Raw genomic sequence first — 7,115 nt, 5'->3', positions numbered from 1 at the left:
ACCTTGGGGGCTCGGACAGTAAAGAAATTCTTCCTTATGTCCAGCCTGAAACGGTCTTGCAGGAGTTTGTGACCGTTCGACCTCACAGTAGATAGCAGTTCCAGAGACCCAGCACAGTGCATCACAGGCAACCAGTTCTCACAACCTTTGTCACACAAATGTTATTCTATGTGTCCCATATCTCTAATATTCAAAGTGGTTGTAAATCATCACCCTGTCCATGGCCTGATTTGTACAGCATCCTTTTCCCCTTGAAGAAATTTTTGGGGTCTGGCTGTAACCTTTTCCTGCTGTTCCAAATCCCCACCCACACCAAACCTGTGTACGTTAAGAGTGCACACGTTCCTTAGTGAGGCATGGTTTGTAATGGTGCATGCTGTGTATTTGGACTAAAATCATACCAACTACATTGGTTTTACAGATATCTTTGCCCTCCCCAAGGATCTACCTACCTGCAGTAAGCAAGCCTGACATCTTCAGCGTGCATCTTCTCTGAGATTCTATCATTGCTTCCCTCAGCCAGAGAAAACTACCTTGCATTGCAGGCCAAGCGTGCAAATGATGTGGCTCCAATATTGGCACAGATAGTTAATCTGCATCTTAAACACTGACAAGACAATCCTGGTGTTCAATATAACAGTGTATGGAGAATATTGATCTATTTGTTTCTCCATGTTATGGCTTCGTGATGTGTGATATGGCCTGAGAACCCTTGCTGTTGTTTTGTGTCTGGAAACTGACTTGTAAAAGGAGACCTTGAGCTATCATATGATTATCCCAGAAAACACTAGAGAGGCTAAGCTGCAAGTCAGGTTGAGGTGAGTGTCCAGACAACGCCTATTGGCAGGGCACCCTAATAGCTCCATACTGTAGGAGCTATACTCCAGTGTCACTAGCTAACAACTGGCCATGCTTCAGCTCCAACATCAGTGTGATTTTAACCAGAGTAAACTCCCATGTACATGATACCAGTGTAAATGTATTATATATCGATATCCCATATCCTCATTTTGCCACAGCTGTAGAAATGAGTGCCAAATGCCACTATAAGTGAGTATGAAAAAGAAATACAGTGTGCTGAGAATTAGGTGAGAATAAAACTATTTCAAGATTTCCTCCTTGAATTTTTGCTATGCAGTGCACTTGTTTTGCCATTTAGTTTACTTGTGAATCTAGTCAAGATGCCAAATGAGTCCAAAGTACTTCACACTTAAAAACTGGATTGTGCAGATAGACATGGCTCCATGTAGTTCAGAAATAGAGTTGGATACTGAACCCTATTCTCTTTAGAGGGAGTATTAGACAGCGCTGTTTGTGCTACACCTTTGTCCTTATAAAAACTGATAGTTAGAGACCATATACTGCTTTGGAGTAAGTCTGGAATGACTTTATAATGTCAGTGGACTTATTCTGGATTCTGTATCAGTGTAACTGTAAGCAGAATTTCACTTTTGAATTTTAGTTTTTCATTTTTGAATGGTTTAATGCCTTCACATAATTAGGTTAATGTAGTTCAACCATATTTGGTCTAGAATTACTTCTCTTTACTCCATGGTTTTAATGTCCACTCCCATTCTTGGGTAACCTTTTTCATTGACATAAGGGGCTTGAAGGCAAGACATTATTCTAGCTGGTATTAAGCTAAGCCTGCATCTATTTCTTTCTCAGATTTGGGAAAGGGCATTTTTATACCCAAAAGCTTGTCTAGTATTTTCTCCAGCTATACAGTTGATCTAATAAAAGACATCATCAAGCAAGTCATTATTAGGACATTATATTAGGACATTTTATTTGGATATTTGCTAAAAATGAGCAAATGGGCCCTTTTCCCACATCTTTTATTTACTAATGTCATTCTGTTTTTGAAATATTTCTGTTTCCACTGTTAATATTTGATTACATTTTAACTAGTTTGGATAACTGCACCAATAATTTTCAAGTATATCTTGATAGAAACAAAAAAGATTAAGTCACTGCATATTTCTTTCTAACTGGAAAGTACTTAAGGTTTGTTGGCTATTATTTTGCAGTGCAAGCTGAACTTTCCTACTTTACATGCAAGTCAGGATGCCATTATTACTACTGCCACTACCCAGTTTAAACTTGAGAAACACTAATTATTTCTTGCTTGCAGCTACAAGAAGCTTTTACCACTGTGCTTGAGTGATTTTTTTTTTTTCTCAAGGCAAATTTGCATTCTTGAGTGAAGGCAATAGTGATCAGCCAGTAGAATCCAAATCAAGTCTGAATTAATTTCACATAATCTTGGAAGTTTCTATTATGAATGGTAAAAGAAAAAAGTTTCTTATACTGGAAATGAGACAAGAATATTGATTTCTTGAGAAGCATTAGGTATCATTTATAGCAAGGCAGAATAACTTTGAAAATGGAGACTGTTGCTCTGCTGTAGACTTTTTGAGCTTATTTATTTTAACAATAATAATGGATACTGTAAAGTTAGAACAACAAGAATTTCTATCCTGTATAGAATAGAACTGCATATTTGCAGTTTGCTTGCTTTCTTGTAGAATTAGATTTGGAGATGATCTGCCAATTGCCGTGTGAAACTTTATGACAACCTTTATTTATGTACAAACACTGGTTACTGGCAGACAAATAAATTTGCCTTTTGAAGGTTGCCTCACAAATAAAATCGTGAAGAATTCCATTAAAATGTGATGGTGTTGTTTTTAAAGGTAAACTCCTTTTAACAACTGTTAAAACAAACCTTTGTGGTAATGTGTGTTAGTCCACTTTAATAAAGGAAAATTAATTTATTTATGGTACAGAAGTAGTTTGCCACAGGATGAAATGGGTAATGGCTTTGCTGCGACTTAGTTGCTGTTTAGTAAATGCCCGTGTATACGTTTTTGCCCATGGTAAATACAAGTGGTGTAATGGTAAAACACCTAATTGGAGTGTAACCTCCTAAACATTTCAAATGAATAATATTACTTAAAAAGTACAACTTATAAACAGCTTCATCCTTCTTCAAGCAGGATTAGCACCCATCATAAAGCAGCCTTCATTATTAGCATGGATTATAACAACCAAGTTGTACTTGCTCTTAAGGTCATGCAGTAGATTTGTCAGCAGAAGTAAGAATTATAGCATTAACAAAAAAGACTAAGAACTTAAAGACTGTGTAGGTGGGAAGATATAAAAGAGAATATTTTAAATTCTGATTTCCTGTTGAAGAAGAAACATTTAAAAGTACTAAGACTATATTATGTGAATTAACAATAAATATCCTTTCTTGATAGAAGATATCCACTGGAAAGATGACTTGCTGGAATCTTATTTAATTAGATTTTATATTTCCTCCCACTGGAATCAAAGGTAAAATTCCCATGAGTGTACCTCTCAACTCTGGGGGTGTTTGTTATAGCCACTTTGGCCTAAGGACATAGGCAGACAAGGTCCTTTGGGTAAATGTGATATTTTTTATTAGACCAATTAAATAGTTGGATGGCAGGCAGGTTATAATGTGCCATAAATCCAATGTCTATATTTAGTTCACAATTTTTTCATACCAGCTCAACACATTTCTTTAAAAAAGTTCTTTCCATCTGAAATTCAAGTAGACAGTATGAACCTTACCTACAGAAAAGGTTTTTTTGGTAGAGAGGAAGCTTTTAGGATACCTTGAGAGAGGCTAATCTGCAGATGTGGAATGATAAGAAAAATCAGATGTTGCATTATTTCAAAAAGGTTTGTGACGTTTCCTGTAAAATCTTAACAACAACCTGACCTAGAAATGTCAGTATTTTGGAGATATTTGCACTTGTGAATTTTGGGCAGTTAGAGTGCTGTGAGGCACCACAGCAAACTCTGCCCACCTTGCCAAAAGTCCTGCAGAGAACATAACTATCTAGCCTGTGTCCTTGTCAAGAGCCTTCAAAAAATAAACCATTGACACCATTGACTGAGACTGTTTTCCATAGTTATAGTTCTTCAGAAATTATAAGCAACATCCTGCTTCTGTCTCCTGTCCTTTCCATTTACACTCCAGCACAATCCATAACGCATCATTCAGCTTCCTATGTTTGCAAGCCTGGCCATCATCTTTCTTCTTCCCAGCTGCAAGGCTGGCTGAGTGGATAATGCTGTGAAGAATCTTCGCCCTTTATATACTCTCCTGAGATGCCTGTTTGTACCAGTGACTCAGCCAGGAGTGCTGTCAGGAGAAGCTGCTCCTATTTGTCTCCCAGGACCTAACCATACACAGCTTCTCTTGGGAAACTGGAGTTTGAGGGTATTGTGCTGACTGCAGTGCAGCATAGATGTATCCAAGTTAGCTGTAAAATTAGCTTTAAACCAGATAGCATAGCTACCGGTCTTCATCTGTCTGTAGCAGCACAGAGCTTGGGTAGATTTGAAAACCTGCCCAAGAATCAGGGTAAAGTCCCTTGTGCTGAGCTTCATTCTCCTGAGGCTAGGTTGCTACCAGTACCCAAGCCCAGTGGTTTAAAGTAGGTTGGGTATATTTACATTGCACTGCACTTGCTGCTGTAGCTTGTATTGTAAGAATATCTTGAATCCCGGGAGGTCTATGGCAGAGTCCAGACAAGGCCTATACAAAAAGAATTTTAATTTAACATTTCTTTTTCTTTCTTTTCTTCTATTGTTCTTTTTAGCTATTCCTTTTCCTTACCTTCTCTTTCTTCTCTTTTCTTCTCCCCCCCCGCTGCTTCTGGTTTAGAGGAACAGATTCACCCAAATCACTAGTAAACAGGCTGGGTAGGTGGCAAGTTAGCAGGTGGCTGTAGCAGCAAAAATATACATGACCTTCTGTTGCTCCTGTGAGGTTCTGCTTCACAGAAATCCCTAATCGTCAAGAGAGCTATAAGTCACAGACAAGCCAAAATGCATGAACAGAAAGGGAAATTATTCAGCTGGCACAGAAAGCAAACCTGTTCTCTTTATCTTTTCCCCATCTGTTGGCCTGTACTGAAAAGCTGAGGAAACAGCCACTGGGGATTCCCAATCTGTTGGCAGCCCTAAGTGATTATTTTGTGTTATTTAATTTGGTCACGTTGCTTGATCTCTGTATTCCAGCAGGACTTTGGTTTATTACTGGCAGCTCCTTTATCCTTTATATCCATTGTTTATTCTAGGGCTGCAGTTTCAGACAATGTAATGTAAAGCTGTTACCCAATACAGGCAACCTAAAATTGCAGTGAGTACCTTGTAATATTTTCGCCATCTCAGTCTGAAGAAATAATGTTTGAAAGGAGTCAGCAAAGTATCGTACTAGGAAAATTGCCTTTCAGAGCTGTAAATATGCTACCCATGTTATGATGATATGGAGTTTTTTGTACTTAGTATAGTACATGCAGTGAATTTTACATTTTGCCTCTTAATGTTACAAGCTGTAACAATTATTAATGTTATTCAGTTTACTATATTTGAAGTCTTTGTTTCTGGGTATGACAAGATTGACCAAATGTTCAATCCTGCCACTGGCCTAAAGCAGTTCAGTTTAAATATGCACAACATGAAATACCCAATTTTTTTACATCTTTAATAGCTGTGGTATGAAAATGAACAGAGGTCATTTAGGACTGTAAAGGAAGCATATGCCAAAAAAGGGGACCTACCTTTAGTTCATATACCTAATAGTAGAAATCAGAATTGAAGCTAATACTGATTATTTGTTTGTAATCAACTAAAGTCTACAGTATTTGTAGGAGAGCTGACCTAGTCTTCTTAGACACTTGAACATCTACACTGATGTGAAAATCTAGAAAGGTATCACTCTCTTGCTTTCTTAACACTTTCCTAGGTTTATCCCACTCAGCTAGTCACAGTCTGGCCGAGTTTCATAGCGTTCCAGCTTGATGCCAACATATGGAAGAGTTCGATCACTCTGTTTCAGCAGACTGTTGCTTCATTAAGACACAACACCTCATATGATTAGGGACCTACTTAAATCATGGTTCTGTGACTATTGTGGAAACCACAAAAAATGGCATTTTCTGTGATCACCATGAAAAATGACATTTTCTGTGAATATACCAGGTGTGGCATTGCCCCTCCCCCCCCAAATACAAAGAGAGTGCAGAAATCTCTGCAGCCCTAGAGCACATGGTTTGAGAGAGACCTGAGAGGCTAAGCTGGTGATGTAGACTCAGTGAAGGCACCAGTCAGGAAAGCAGAAGAGTTTTGGTGCCATCTTTTAAGAAACCATATGCAATGCTGCAGTCTGAAGATGAGTGAAAAGAAATCCAAGAAAGCTAAATACATTTCAGCTCAGGATCATGCAAGGCAGTTCCCTGTGGGAAACCTGCATGCAGATGGTGGTGAATTGTTTTGTTCATTGTACAATGTGACTGGATGTGTTGAGGAAAAACTGTATTAATCGGCATTTAGAGTCGGAATTGCATATAAAGTGAAAGGCTGCTGCAGAGGCTGAAGGTCAGAGCAACAAACAAGCGACTGTGTCCTCAATCTTTAAAAGAGCCACTGAAAATGGTTTGACAAGAAAAGAGGCTATTCCCGCTAGTGGAGGCATTCATGGCTGCCAACATTCCTCTGGAGAAAATCGATAACCCTAAATTAAGGGACTACTTGAACAGACATGTGCCAAATGCTGGCAGTTTCCCATGTGTGAACAAACTTTGCCAAGATTATCTATCAGGAGCAATTGCTTCATAAGTTCAGTCTACAAAATCTACATTGGCAGAATATGAATCAACCTGGATTGTAACAGATGAAGCCACAGATGCCCAAGATAACTGTGTTCTGAACATTTTATTTGAACCTGGGAGCTGGATGGACAGTCACCTGCCTATTTTTCAAACAGAGCCACTTCACCTTGCACCTGTCAATTTTTCTACTGTGGCACAAACAGCAGTGGAGGCTGTTGTATACTATGGCTTAGAATTTAACAAGATCTCAGCTTTTCTTTTTGATAATGCAATGTATATATGTAAAGCTTTCTCTGATGTGCTCCATGGAATGATGCCCAACACCTGCAATGCACACATCTTTTCTTTAGTAAGTGACCTCTTGTGTGCATATTTTCCTGATATGGATAACCTGGTTTCCTCTTTTTAAAAAGCGTTCAAACATTGTCCAGGGTGTAAGGTTTGATACAGGGAGTCCATCAAAGT

The 7,115-nt window shown here is 38.5% G+C and overlaps 1 long non-coding RNA gene across 1 annotated transcript in view; it reads right to left on the bottom strand.

The window, feature by feature from the left end:
• LOC109312233 overlaps positions 1-6,858 on the bottom strand; it is a 12,213-nt gene extending 5,355 nt beyond the window's left edge. Inside the window, exons 1-2 of the long non-coding RNA XR_002101763.1 lie at positions 6,787-6,858; positions 4,784-4,788 (exon numbers count right to left, since the gene is read on the bottom strand). This is a non-coding gene — a long non-coding RNA (uncharacterized LOC109312233). The remainder of the gene's footprint in view (positions 1-4,783; positions 4,789-6,786) is intronic.
• Between the last annotated feature and the right edge of the window lie 257 nt (positions 6,859-7,115).

Source organism: Crocodylus porosus, unplaced genomic scaffold (assembly GCF_001723895.1).
Source record: "Crocodylus porosus isolate Cpor-Errol unplaced genomic scaffold, CroPor_comp1, whole genome shotgun sequence".
Classification (NCBI taxonomy): Eukaryota; Metazoa; Chordata; order Crocodylia; family Crocodylidae; genus Crocodylus; species Crocodylus porosus.
This window is presented reverse-complemented; position numbering and strand designations above follow the sequence as displayed.